Genomic DNA, 15,786 nt, shown 5'->3' with positions numbered 1-15,786 from the left:
ATTTGCCTCACTGCTACTGTTGATTAGGCACACAATCACTTAACAAGTCACAAATAGTACTTTGTGTGACCTTGATTTGACCATTGGACTCGAGATGAAAAGCATTGGAGACGTCTAACTTCGTACGAAGATTGTCAAAGAGTGTGGTCCAAGAGTTACTAAGTTTACCATCCCAATCCGACACGGTTACTTTTGAAAGGCCATGGTGTACAAAGATGCTTGATGAATAGCTAAGTAGCCTAAATAGCAATCAAGGTCTTACTGCAAGGGAAAAGGTAAACAGAAGTAAACATGTTTGCTAAATCTATTAATGATAGTCCAAATCATATCAAAACCTAAGCTAGTCATAGGAAATCCAATAATGAAGTCCATAGAGATACGTTCCCATGGACCGTTAGGTTTCAGTAAAGGCATAAGAAAACCTTGATATTTTCCATTGTAGCTCTTAACTTTCTAGCAAATAAGGCATTGTGCAACAAAATATCAAAATCACCTTTAAGCTTGGGCCAACATCATAGGTGTCACCTCTATTTACCATGTAGGGTGGCTGATGTACCTCTTCTAGTAGCAAGCAATGAAACATTGTAGTGATGGACAAATGCTTTTTAAAGAATAAGTTCCCATCCGCAAAAGCACTCAAACCCATCAGACCAGAGATTGCCTACACCTGAGGATCACTTTGTGGCACTGACCCTGCATCACCATTTGTATTTGAATGGTGTTGGTGTGGAACAATAGCCTAACACGTCGACAGAGCCATTGCCTTTTGCTAGCTTGTGATCTATCTATCCCACTCTACTCGCACGTCCCCTTGCAAAGCATCAATGATCAAACCCATCTGCTCCATGTTGAGACTAACCGAACTAGGGATACTCAGCCAGTCCATTGGTAGTACGTTGTCGCAATAGCTCATCATGAATACCCGTAATGCACCCTGCATGCAACTATTGTGTGGCCTCTAAGTGAGCTTCGGCTACCTGCACTTGGGCTTCTAGGACCCATGCACAATTTCATCCTTTCATACCACTAGTGTATATCAATTCTCAGTCTATCGATGCACATCTACAAAGGATGAGGATTAGAAGCTTCACCAGCATTGATTGATTGAAGGTGAACATTCACCCGACTGCTTTAGCACTTTGTCAATAGCTAGCAATCGGATTAGTTATGGAGTTTTTGGGTGAGAATCGGTTGCTCACCACTCAGATATATCAGTGGTGGGGGCTATTCTTGTCGATGGATGGGGAGCTGTTGGTGCAACCATCGTGTTTGGCTGAGGAGATGGTGGCGGAGTTTGGCAACCCAGCTCGAGGTGAGTATAACCTAAGCACTTGCAAAGATGTTCATGTTTGTGATCTCTATCGATGGATTCTAGAGTCAGTATATTTGCAAGCAAAGACCTATACAATTACTCCAGGTCTCGTGGGATGATCGTGGTAGCAGAGCAAAGACCAATGCCTTGGGCATGAATTTTGAAGGAGAGAATCCATGCAGAGGCATAGAGGGTGGTGACGGTGGTAGAGAAGAAACAAGCTCTAAATTCAAAGATTGGGCAGATTTCGGAAGTTTTGTTTCCTTTACAGCTTGAATCTACTATTCCTTGAAGGAATACGACATTAATTTTTACCTTAGAGCTAGAAGGTCCTCTGCAAGATGTGGCTGAAGGCTCGTCTAGTCGAGAGTCTAAGAAGTAGAGGCGTCAAGGTCCTCGTAGCACGCAGGTAGTCCTAATAGTAGGGCTTCTTTCTATTGCTTCCCTTACTCCTTCCCATGCATTCATAGCATTAATAGGGGTGCTTGTGAGCTTGCTGAGTAGTGGGTTATCGTCAACGCAGCTCAGTGTGGTGCCTCAACTTCCCCTACCAGTGACTTTTAAGCAAGTAACCATTTCGGTGGCACCTGTGCTGATTGTGGTAGGTGCTTCATCAGGGAATCATGTGATTGGTAGTTCCCTTACTTGAAGATGGCTGGAGTAGCTCCAGTGCACAATAGCAACCACGATGATTGTAGCACTGACAGAGGTGTTGTGGGTGACAACAACAAAGGGGGTCATTGCAGTTTTCAAGCCTAGGGTGCTCTCTTCGACATCTCAATTGGATTAACTTTGTGGTTGCAACCGACGCATTGCAAATCCAGTTTTGTGCATAGCTCGTAGCTTGCTTGGCAATGTAGTGTTTTGTGAGGACCGATCCCTCCAAAGTTATAGCACTAGAGATTGAAGTTTTTCAGTTGTGCAATGAGAATGAGGCACTGCGAAGTCAGAATGCAAGGATGCAACAAAGTCATGGGTTACGTCAAAGTAGCATATTGATCAATGAAGCGGCGATAGTATCCTGCTAGATTGACAAATGAGCGTACCTGACATTTGGTTGTTGGCGAGGAGAGCTTGAGGACAAATATCGCTTGTGTTAGCCTCACCACTCTTAGGCTCGGATGATTTGGGGCTCAAACTCCCTAAGCGCCCTCACACCTTCACCTATTTGGTGTTCGAACCTTATGCACTCCACATGTCCTTGTTCCAACACCTCCTTGTTCCAGGCAAGGGCAGCTAGAACGTACAACCTGTGCACGTTGCTTGGAATCTTTGGACTTTTGGGTGAGCTTAGGGTGTTTGGGGAAAACTCCCTGAGTTTGAGCTATACTCCATTTGTGTGCACATTTCTTGTAATCTTTGACCTTGGTGTATTTGGGTATCAATCTCCCTTGATCTTGTCCTGTTGAAGTAGGTCATTTGTTTAGACCGGTCGGATCTGTTAGCATTCTCAATGGTTGTTAACATGCCCCCCTTCTTCGTGCTGAGCCATCCTCGGATCAGCCACGTTGTAATAGGTTGGTGGAGAGGACCATTTGGAGTACTTTAGAGTGGTCGAATTGCCATGGGGTTATCCGTGTGAAATAAGCCCAATACTTCCAAAAGTGGGCAGCATTCATGTCCTCGAATGTGCAAATGTGATGGCCATGGATATTTCGAACCCAGAGGTATAGGCATAAAGTCTTGGAAATGGGAGGGGCCAATGTCAAGTTTGAAGACAATCTGGTTGTTGAGATTGTGATGTTTTTCATCAATTGGATGACTATGGGTGGCAAGGAGATCTCGGAGTAGTAAGAGGATACGGCACTTAAAGTGCATTGCGGCTACCACACTGCGGAGTCCAGTCCCGAACCATAGGTATCATTGAATGACTAAAGGCAAAAGCAAAATCCTTCTTGAGTCATTTCCTTGGGGAAGTTGTACTTAGGGAAGTATATGATATTGGGATCTTTCTGTTGGAGCTCTTGGAATTATGCCCAGGACCATCGGTGTTCCATGGGCATATAGAGGGGATGGATCTGCCAGGGTGCATTGTGATAGTAGCACCAAAATTGCTCCCCTTTCAAAAAGGGGATGCACCAATGGGGTTGAAGGCTAGCATCTGTGTTGGTGATGAGAATGGGTGTGTTTGGAGCCAACTAAAGACAAGATTGGCAAACCCATATTCATAAGGCCCATAATCCATTTCCTCTCTAATGATGCAATTCCAAAAGTGTATGGGGATGCCGCTATAGACTATGCATCACTCTCAGCACTAGCTAGAAGGAATACTCCCACCAAGAAGTCGCCCAAGAAAAGGAAAGAGGAACAAGCAAGCAGGTAGGCAGAGGAAGAGACACAGGCCAAACAAAAGTACGAGCAGAACACTCTCCTCCAACAACAGCAGTAGGCCCGAGCTTAGAAGACTGTAAGAGGAGGAAACATGCAAGAAAGAAGCCGAGGCTGTGGAAAAACTCTGCCAAGAATGCCGTCTTAAGAGACTGATCCAAGAAGGGGAGGAAATTTATTGATATGACCTAGGAAACAGTGGCCAAACTCCCCCCTCATACCTCACTAGGTAGCCATGCCTAGAATCTTACGTAGGAATAGGTTAAGGAAGCTATAGCTAGGCAGCCAATATAGGGACAAGGGCAACATCTGCCATAGAGCCTATCAAACAATGGAGCATTATACCTCCAACGCATACATCACAGCATAGGGGCTACTCAAGGCTTATGCACAGGATAGTCAAGCCATGCAAAACTAATTAGTATTTATGGAATCCCTTATTGCCATGGCAGTAGTAGCATGGTAAATGCTATCAAGGAGAGACATGTATACAGCTCAACAAGCTATTGTAGTAGCAACCCAAGTCCGCAGCATGCTCCAAGTCACAATGGTAGCCCTATAGAAAGAAAAATATAGATTAATGGTGGAAGCCAGAGGCCAAAAAGCAATCAACATGGTAAGCAGCTAGAAATCAAGCTGTAACAAATGGAAGAGGCCTTGGCCATGCTACAGTCATGCAACAATGACACTCTAAAAGATGAATTCGATGTGCTACAATGCCAAGCCACACTGGACTAGGAGCAATATACCAGGGCACAAAAGGAGAAGCAAGCCCTAGAAGCAGGAGAAGTAGGCCCTAGAAGCAAGGGTAGCCCAATAGGCATAGCAGATAGGCACAGAAGGAGAAGTAGGCCCTAGAAGCAAGGGTAGCCTAGTAGGCATAGCAGATAGCACTATTGCATGCATTCATTCAATAGAGGCAGCAGCAAATTGTTAGCCTCCAGGAAAATCTACAAACAGAAGAGCTTCTACTCCTCCACAATAAAACCCCAACAACCTCCATAAGCGGCTGCTAAATGTGATTACATGTACATCCTCACTTTGCTTCACTAACCGCATACTTGAAGACACCTTAAACTACTTTTTTCACACCATCTTTGCCATCACACTCTAGCATGATAGAAATTTTGATCAACCACTCACAGCCCATGATTTAGAGACCCTACTTTGCCACAATACTTATCAACCTCATCCTAATAGCCATGGCGTAGTTTCACAAGGACATAGTCCTCCAAGATGACACTGATATTCTTACACTCTATTGCCACCCCATTGTATATAACTCCATGGCATGGATTTGGGTCATCCAAGACTCCTCAATTTTCTCCAATGAGAGTCCCATGCTTGACCTACTAATGCCTAATGCCCTATATGGCCTACCTTGCAATCCAAAAATCTTAGAAAGAAGCCTACAATGGTTGCAACTGTATGGCCGCGAGGATGCTAATTATGTATTCAATCGTCTTTCAGCTATAACAATCGAGCAGTATCTCCCTACCAAAATCATTTACCTATATAATAATATCCTATAATAAGCTATCCAAAAAATGATTCAAACAGGCATTAGCCAATTTGATGATTCTCATGTAGCCTATCCTACTACTCTTCGAGAAGTAGATATCAAAACTGCCTGGGCTCTCTTTAGCATTGAACCACAGCCACCACCGTGTTCTAACCCTGAAACAACACCTAGTCATGATCCCACCTCCACCATCATTAGCACTACCAATCCATCATAGCCCTCTGCATCACAACACACCACCATAGACATGCAATAGCAGCCACTTGAACTAGAGGGTCCCAAGGACATGGGTACCAACACTTGGTACAAGATTCTTAAACCCATGCTCTTCTCGAACATTGAAGGCCCCTATGAGGAGGAAGGATAGGAAGAGATGAGTGAGCACCTACACAAGAAGGAGGACTAGCCAGAGGATTTGACATCCGACCATGATACATGGTACAAGGCAATTACATCCTTTAGGACCGTGGAGGATGTTGCATGTATTAACAGATGGAAGGGTAAAAGCTCCAAAGCTTCCACCTCATCTAGAAAGATACAATGGAAGTGCGATCCCTCACCAAACTCATTCAAAGGAGCTTCAAGAAATGGTAGTGGTGAGAGAGTTCTAGACAAACAAGGGGAGGGTACAATGGGGAAGTTTACACTCAGTGCCAACAACAGATGCTGACGCCATCCTACAACCTCAATGGCAGATAACCTTTTTGAAACATGAAGCATTTTGGAGAACTTATTGTTCCATTGGCCTCAAATGGCAGATAGACCCCACATACATGCATCTACACTGCAGATGGAGTAGGCCAAATTTTGAGATGTGTCTAATATTGTATACAACTTCCCCAAGTTTGATTTCGGTAGTGGGATCGTCTTATGCACTGGCCGCTCAGAGGGAAGGGTTTAATACCACCTTCGCCTCGATCCTTGATCCAACAATCATCGTCACCATCCATTTTTTCCAACTGCTCATCATTTTGCTCAAGGACATGACAACACTTGAGCCATCGACAAAGGAGAATCATCAATGGCTCCAATCAAAAATTGTGTTCAACTTAAAAAAAGGCCCTCTATGTACATATGTGTCTGAAATCTTCATGGTCACCACATCCAGGCCTTTGAAGACATGTTCAAGACACATTTCTAGAAGCCTCTCCACCCATTCTACTACATTTCCCACAAGTTATTTGACTGTCAACGCATAATGAGCAATGCCCTTAAAATAGGCATCATGCACCGCACACAATCTAGGGATGGATTGTGAACAGGAAGGGGTGCACGTTAACCGCAATGTGGTTAATAGCTCATGTAAGTGCCATATGATTGTAATGACATGCAGAGACATAGGAGAGGAGGAAGGTGATATGCTATTTTCCTTGGAGGCGTATGGGTCCAAGTGCTTGTAAACAAGAGAGGGAGACAAGTGAAAGAGAGTACAAGGGTTAGTCCTCCCTTCAAAAGGTGGATTGTAGAAAAGCCTAGAAGTTTGACTTTGGTCTTCATTGTGTACATGCAACTTTTGGAATACAAGCTCTCATTCTCTTGTATGTGAGACTTCTTTCTTCCATTATGTGTTGCCTTGTGATTTCCACTCCCCTAACTTCTAACACTTCCTTCCCCCTTCTCTTTGACATTTCCTTCTCTCTTTCCCCTTCCCCTCTTCCAGCTTTCCCTTTTCATTCTTGTGGAATCACACTGACACAATCGGTAGACACTTAGGTGACACAAGTCCAAGGCTTGTGCATGCAAAGCTACCACAAGGAGTTGCTCGAGATTTGAGACTCTGACCACATTATTCTAAGATCCCCACGACACGTGAGTCACTACCAGTCTACACATCATCCATGTACAATAGGATCGGAATCAAGTAGTTAGCTAAAGAAGAACATGTGCCTCCTAGAGTCAAGATGATGGACTCAAGCTCATTGATGTACAGGCCTCAGTGAATCTTCTTTGACTCCGATCATGATCATGATCTCCTTTATCCACCCTACCTGATACCTCCTCATAAAGTGCTCGGATTGCCCCAATAATGTCCTGATTGTACCCAAGATCAAGTAGGCATCTAAAACATTGAGCTCGTGGTAAAATGTTGAAGACTTTTTGGAAATCCACAAAGCCACAATAAGCCCTCTACTTTCATGCTCGAGCTACCTCAATGATAGCCTGCACTGTAAAGATATGGTCCATGTGCTATGATCTACTCAAAATCATGCCTGCCCTAATGCTCTATGTCATGCACACTCTACCTCTTGAGTAACATGGGTGGTAAGTGTTGCAGCATAAATCTTGTACATGACATGTTCAATCACAATGGTCCTATTGTTCTTTGGACTCAATGGATCCCCTCCCTTGTGAATTGCAATAATAGTGTTGAGGGTTCAAGTGCACACGTGCGATCAACGAAAGGGGTTTTATATTTTTATGGAGTTACAAAAAATATACATACATAAGGGGTCATTTAATTCAAAAGTGAAATTTTTCATACCTAAGGGATACTTTAATCATCTCAAAATTTACAAAAGGGGTGTATATAGGTTATAAAATTCCGTAGGTAGGGGTTTTTTAAAATACCCCTTGATCGCACGTGCTATATGGGGTTTTTTCATAGCGTCCCCCCCAAACATGCCCTCAGAGCTTTTAATTGATCCATATCGGTGTGGGATTCATGCTGTGGCTATTGAAGGAGGAGAGGGAGGGGGAAAGAGAGAGAAAGAGAGGGGGATAATAGAGAGAGAGGGAAAGGAAGGGGGGAGGGAAGGGGAAGGGAAAGGGGAGGGTGAAGGGAAAGGAAGGGAAGGGGAAGGGGAAGGGGAGGGGAGGGGAGGAAAAGGAAGGGGAAAGGGAAGGGAAAGGGAGGGAAAGGGAGGGAATAGTAGGGGAAGGGGAAGGGGAAGGGGAAGGGGAGGGAAAGGAAGGGGAAAGGGAAGGGGAGGGGGAAGAGAAGGGAAGGGAAGGGAAGGGGAAGGGGAAGGGGAAGGGGAAGGGGAAGGGAGAGAGGGAGGGGCAGGAAGGGGGAAGGGAAGGGGAGGGGAAGGGAGGGGAAGGGGAAGGGGAAGGGAAGGGGGAAAGGAAGGGGAAAAGGAAGGGAAGGGGAGGGTGAAGGGGAGGGGAGGAAGGGGAGGGGAGGGGAAGGGGGAAGGGGAGGGGAGGGGTGAGGAAGGAAGGGGAGGGGAGGGGGCCTCCCTAACGTATGCTCTGGTGGTTGCGGCCGCCTAGCACCGAAAATAAAAAATTGAGGGGAGGGGAAGGGGGGAGGGGAGGGTAGGGGAGGGGGCTCCCTAATGCATACTTTGGCAACCACGTCCACAGCCACATCCACCAAGCACCCCCCCAAAAAAAAAAGATGGGGGATAAGGGAGAGGGTGAGGAAGGGAAGGGGGCTCCCTAATGCATGCTCTAAGAACCACAGCCACTGAACTGCACGACAAAAAAAAGAAAAGGAAATAAAATTTTGAAAGGAGGGAAGGGGGGAGGGGAGGGGAGGGGAGGGGGCTCTGTAATACATGCTCTGGAAACCATAGTCACCAAGCCTTGCAACACCAAAAAAAAATGTGTGTGCATTTGGCAATCGTGGCCACACCCCGATTTGTATTTTGGAGGGGAAGGAGGAGGGGCAAAGGGAAGACAAGAAGAGGTAGAGGGGAGGGAGAAGAGAGGGGAAGAGAAGAGGGGAAGGGAAGAGAGAGAGAAGAATGTAGGAGAGGGGAGAGGAAGAAGAGGGAAGAGAGGGAGAAGACAGAGGGATAGGGGACGAGAGGGGAGAAGAGAGAGGGATAGAGAGGGAAATTCAATTGTGGCTTATATATTGAGTCTCCCTCCCTTTGCTTTCCCCTTCCTCTCCCTCTCTCCTTCGCTCTCCCTCTCTCTTCTCCCCTCCTATCCCCTCTCCCTCTCTCTTCTCCCTCTCTTCCCTCCCCCTCCCCTCTCCCCTCTCTCTTCTTCCTCCCTTCTTCTCTTCCTTTCACCCCTCCCCCTCCCCCTCTAGAATACAAATCGGGCAGCCACAGCCACCACGGCCACCAAACACCCAAAAATATTTTTTTATTTTTAATTTTTTAATTTTTTTGTAGGGCTTAGTAGCCATGCTGCGGCTTCCAGAGCATGTATTAGGGAGCCCACTCCCCTCTCCTTCCCTTCCTCACCCCTCCCCTCCCCTCCCTTCCCCCTTCCCTCCCCTCACATTTTCGGTCCTTTTCTTTCTTTTTTTGGTGCTCAGCAGCCATGGCCGCCAAAGCATGCATTAGGGAGCCCCCCTCCCCCCCTTCCCTTCCTCACCCCTCCCCTGGCCTTCCCCTTTCCCTTCCCCTTCCCTCCTCTTCCCACCCCCCTTCCCTTGCCCTCCTCTTCCTCCCCTCCCCCTCCTCTTTACTTCCTCACCGTGCCCTTTCCCCTTCCTCACCTCCCCCCCCCCTCCTCTCCCCTTCCCCCTTCTCACCCTACCCTTTCCTTCCCTTCCCCCTTCCTTCCCTTCCCCTTCCCTTCCCCACCCCACCCCTCCCCTTCCCTCTCCCCCGCCCCCCTCCTCTCTCTCTCTCTCTCTCTCTCTCTCTCTCTCTCCTCTTCCCTTCCCTTCCCCTCCCCTTCTATTTTCCCTTCCTTTTCCTTTCTCTTTTACCTCGCTCCCTTTCTCTCTCTTTCCCCTCCCTCCCCTCCATCAATAGCCATAGCATGAATCGCACACCAACACAAATCAATTAAAAGCCTAGCAAGCATTCCCATGCCATGTGGACCGGTCCCACTATATGTACCAATTACCTCGATAAACGTAGGGCATGTACGTGCCATGCATGCATCTGCAGAACCTTGTGTGATGACATATCTACTAGATTTTAGAGTTTCTAAACACTCAAAAGGTGTTTATTAATACCATTATGATATCTTGAAGATTTTAGAGGACTCTTATGAGGTAAATTAATGTCATGCATGGGCCATACATACATACATACATCTAAAGCATACATACATACATGCATGCATGGGCCATACATACATACATACGTACATAATTAATTCTTGTTGCAAGAGATCCTCCTTGACTACTTGGTTCACCTCCTAACAGGTAAGCAGCATGGATGGATCCTCAAGGCTATACTAAAAGGGCGGCCATCTATCTACCTATAGCCCTAGTCCTATGAAACATCTGTGTATCCTAGAATAGCAGCTCCTCTGATCCACCTTTACCTCTAATTCTATAGATGAAATTAAGGCTAGCCATGGCAATCTACATCATCTGCCTATCATGGTACCAAAGTCCTTGATCCTATTAAGATAAGTGACCACGAAAAGATTGCATCAAGCCCCCCAACGCTGCAAGTATGATCTGATATGGGACCGATGGTTTACTGTAGATCATCAGCGAGAATCAAAATATGAAGTCTCTCTATATGGGATCAATCTTGTCTCCACTAAGTTTGTTCCCCACCAAAAGGACCTACCATACATTTTTGCCGACTAGACCAATGAGTTAAAGAGAAGAGACTTGGTTTTGGGATCCTAAAAATGTGAGTCGAAGCACTAACTTGAGTTTGGTGAGTGTGGCATATCCCCTACTCAAATGGGCATGCATAACTAGTTGCATTATGGAAATCAAACTTGAAAAGAAAACACCGAGGTCGATGTATTCGATGTAGAATGCAACAATCTTTATGGGAGCTCCATTGAAGGTAAACTACTCTCAAGATGTGTTGAAGATCATAACCTTGGATTTACCTAGGTTGACCTCAAATGATGTGTATTGCATAAAGACTAGAGTGCATATAAATGTCACTAGAGACCCTCAGTTGAGGATGCTAAGGAGGAGAGTAAGATCACATCATCTATGTATAATAGGATCAAAATCAAGGAATTAGCTAAAGAAGAACATGTTCCTCCTAGAGTCATGATGAAAGACTCAAGCTCATTGATGTATAGTCCAAACAAGGTCAATGATAATGGAAAAACTTCTTTGACTTTGATCATGTTCATGATCTCCTCTATCCACCCCATCAAAGTCCAGACTCTACCTGATACTCTGCCCAAATAATGTCCTAACTGTACTCAAGATCAAGTAGGCATCTAAAAAGTCAAGCTCATGGTACAGTGTTGAAGGCTTTGTGTAAAAATAAACCCTGTACTTTCATGCTCAGGATTCCTCAATGATAGCCTACAATGTAAAGATTTGGTCTAGTGTTCTATGACCTACTCAAAAGCTTTCTTGTCCCAATGCTCTATGTTGTGCACACTCTACCTCCCGTGTAACATGAGTGTCAAGTGTTGCACATAAATCTTGGACATGACGTGTCCAATCACGATGGTCCTATAGTTCTTTGGACTTAATGGATCCCCTACCTTGTGAGTTTGCAATAATAGTGTTGAGGGTCCAAGTACAAGGGAAACCAGTGCAAACCACTTCATTGAATAGTTTTTTTAAAGTTGAGACTAGTGTACTAATAATATGTGCAATGTACTCTATACAAAGCCCTTCATGATGTTTGGCTCAGCCACCATTAAATTGTAGGAGGTATGGTGAGGGCTAGTGAGGAATGTCATAGAGTGTGCATGCGTAGGTGTGGCAAATGATCTGTCAGTGATAGGGGATGTGGACCTCCACTCAAGAAACTTTTAACAATATTTCTTAGAGTTGTTAATAAACAGAATGTTTAGTAGTTCCTCATCATTATGACGAATAAAGTCTCTCTTCTTTTGATGTACGAGGCTACGATATTCTCATGTGGTGTTTGTGGCACTGGGAAGATGATGCTTGGCTGCAAATCTGAGCTGGCGGAGAAAGGCCTTATACTCATCATTATACCATCTATTGTAGGGGACTGATCCCCAATAGGTGGTGGGTGGGTGGATCTAGTGGCATGTGAGAAAGACTAAATGGTAACATCATGCAAGGAATGGGTGATAAGTGTGGCTCTTTCCTCTACAAGTGGGATATTGTGAGGATATTGTCAACATCCTCAAGCAAAAGAGAGAAGCAAACAGCTTTGGTAGGAGCTAGTGTATGGTCAAAATGAATCTCTTGCAAAGTACTTGTAAGGGGGACGTGATAGGCTTCATGGAGGTAGGGGGATGGATAAGCTAAAGAACAGGTAGGTATGATCAACTCCAGGGGGTGTTTGGGGAGGATGGAGAAGTCTGTGATGTAAGAGGTAAAGGTAGGGAATCCCATGATATAGTCAAATACACTAGTTCCTTCTCCATGGGAAAAACAAGTGAGCCCATTGGATGATGGTCGTCTCTCTGCGCCATTGTATATGATCATATCATGCATATGGGAGGTGTGGGAATAGTGGTATGAGACTGGACATCATGAGGAGACCCCTAGAAAGTGGATGATGAGGAGAGTCCAGTTGTAGAGGGAAGAGGTGGTTGGCTAAGGGGTAGAAATGACATGAAGAAGGCATACTACAAGGGAGTGTAGAGTGGTGGCTAGAAGGGCATGCCCTGTCCCCAACATTAATGGTGGTATTGCTACCCTCGATGGATGATGGTGGCCCTTCCCCTCCAATGATGGTACAACTTGTGTTAATGATGCTACTATGGAAGCGAGGCTGAGGATGATGGTGGCTGGAAGGGCATGCCAAAGCTGTCCCTGTCCCCAAGATCAATGGTGGTACTGCTACTCTCTTGATGATGGTGGTGCTTCCCCTCCAATGATGGTACAATTTGTGTCTGTAATGCTAATGTGGGAAGTTGAGGCTGAGGATGAAGCTATCTTTTGTACTACTATGCTATTAATTTGTAGCCCACTTCAATTTCTTTACTTATTCATATCCTAAACTTTGAGTTTCTTTTGTTGCTTCTCTGCTTTCTTGGGCTTCTCTTCCTTCTTCTCAACTTTGTTCCCTTTCTCCATGCTATTCTCTTTCCCCTCTTTTATCTTTGTTTTATTCTTTGATGAAATTCCCCTTCTTACTGAAGCTATGGAAGGGAGAAGGTCATATAAGAGTTGAAAGCTGAAACTATGTGAGGTAAGGACATATAAATCATACAGCCCTTCACACCTTAGTTTCGTGCATCCCTGCATCAATCTACGTTGTTGGATGCACTTACACATAGTACTCAAGTACCCCAACTTGCCCTTCGAACAATGTTCCAAAAATCCTTTCCTAGGTGGTACAATAGGGAGCTTCTTTTTCTATTACATGAGCAAAAGATCATGGTTTAAGGGTGCATTCACACCTGGATTGGGGGGGACGTCACCCCGTTAGGATGCCCATGCAGCCAACGAGAATACATGCCAAGGATGCCTTTCCTGCAAACCTGATTTCTTGCCCTTTGCAAACTTCAACACTTTGATTTGTGCCTTCTTGGATACCTATCTTGTAATCACGTCAGCTGTTTTTGCCAGTGTGTAGGTGCCCTATTCACAACTCACCTTTGTCTAGGCACATTATTCCAACCTGTTCATAGCCTGGGGCCTACATCAACCCTACTAGGAGGGGTGTAGCATGGATGTGCTAGCGGAGGGTAGAAGAGAAGTGGATGAGGGGAAAGGGAAGTATACATGTTGATAGGGGGAAAAAGGGAAGAAAGCCAGTGGGATGGGCTGAGGTGGGGTGGCTTGCGATTGATGGGATAAAGATTGAGCATGTTGCAGGCTGTGCAAGATGAGGGGGGGTTAGCTGAGGCTATGCAGGCTGAGGGGTGGAGGATGTGTGGGAGGGCTATGCAAGCTGGGCTCTATGCAGAGGGCTGAGGCTATGCGGGCTATGAGGGGGGATGTGTGGGCTGAGAGAGAGAGAATATTATTTTATAAGTCACCAGCATGGTGGTTGAAACAACAACCACAATGCTAGTTGCTAGCACCATGCTGGTTGCAACCATTGTGAGTGTCTAGCTAGGGATCTATGTAACCTAACTTGAATCTAAGCTTGCATACCATTATTTTACTTTTTCCCCCCTCTAAAATCTTCATCTGAAGCAAGCCAATTGGGTCTTTGCATGATCGAGTGTATCCACATGTATGTATATTCATGATAAATTCAATGTGCTATGTGTACGCACTAGTGCACTACATTATGGGTCCTGGTGGTGGTCTAAAATCCCAATCCTAGCACATGGAAAGAAACCCCAACCTAGCCATAATGGCAAATTTCTTGTGTTTCATGGTAGCCTTTGATGAAATTAAATACCTTTCCCATGACATCTTATGGAACAAGATTAAGATGAAAAGAGGATTACAAAGAAGATTGTTAAGTCCAAACTATCATGGGAGATGTCTATAGTTCCGTCAAAGGCCAATGCAATTGCAAGAGATTTTCTATTGATCCTAGATTGTGTGTTTCTTTTCACATGATAAAGAATTGACTCTTTGTTTGCATGGTGTCTATTCTTGGTACTCATTTGTTTGTAGATGCAGTGGAACCAGCTTGTGCGACATTCATTTCTTTAGAGTTGTCAATTTCTTTGCCAAAGGCTTTTAGTGGACAAAGTCCCACATTTTGGGCACTTCTAGAGCCACTACACTTCGTGTTCAAGGGAATGGGGCACCAATTCACTTTTGGGGGAAGGAGGCAAAAAATCATCACTTAGTCTCTTGAGTGGGCTGGAGTAATAGGTCACAGAGTGCAAAGGGAGTTCGCATGTCTACAAAGGAAGATTGTCGACGGAATCCATGAGGCTGAAGTACGTTGGGGAGGCTATATTCTTTTGCAAGTGAGAGATAAGGAGATGCTTGTCAAGGAGTAGAGAAATAATGTAGAAGCAAAAGGGTCCAACTATAGTGAACTACCTGTTTCACTAAATAGTGGAAGTGTAACATCAACATTGTCCCTTTGCAATGTTTTATAGTATGTTATGCATAATTTGATCAACTTTGGTTAAATTGTGTCCTAGCTCTTGGGTTTTTCTACAGTGATATTGCTTTGACCTTATCCTCATCATCTTGCATGATTTGGTCTTTACATGTTAATAGTATGCTTTTCTTATGGTCTATGAGAGGTCATACTAGCTTAGGTGACAATGCTTGGTCTACTTTTGTTTGGTGTGTATGCTGGTTGGCATTGCTGCTTCATGATTTTGAAAAAAATATTTACTATGTAAGATCAAGTGTCTGACAACAACCCTTTGGCCTTTAAAGGCTGTTTTAGTAATTTTGGGACAATTCCTTGATGTTGGGATGAATTTGATCATCTCTCTCCCTCTCTCTTTATCCTCTTTATTGAAAAGTATATGCTAGTGCTCGAACTTAAGTTCGGGCATGGAACACTTGAAAATTATATGCCATGCTTGAATCAAGCATGGCATGAAAGTAATAGTGAATTTTCTATAACATTGGAACTTGGAATTATCCCAAAGTTTAAGCATGTTTATGAAAGCCAAAATTACAATTTTCCATAATAAATCATTTACGTGAAGGTATTCTTAGCTTGGAAAATGAGCATAGTTATAACTTAACAAAGATCAAGAACATAAGGGCTTCAAGAAATCAACTTTCCATCTTTTATGATCCCCTATTTTTCTTTTCTTTTTAATCTTTTCATAATCTTGACAATGATTAATTATTGCAATACCTCAACATTGATAATGATTGATTATTATGATGTATGTCATCAGCAGAGTGTGTGAGACCATTGTTGTCCTAAGTAGGTCATGGGTCTTCCACATTGAACAACATCATGTAGATCCCTTGATGTCT

The sequence above is a fragment of the Dipteris shenzhenensis genome, chromosome 14, assembly GCF_047967505.1.
Source record: "Dipteris shenzhenensis isolate YYH24624 ecotype China chromosome 14, Dip_SZ_1.0, whole genome shotgun sequence".
Taxonomy (NCBI): Eukaryota; Viridiplantae; Streptophyta; class Polypodiopsida; order Gleicheniales; family Dipteridaceae; genus Dipteris; species Dipteris shenzhenensis.
This window is presented reverse-complemented; position numbering follows the sequence as displayed.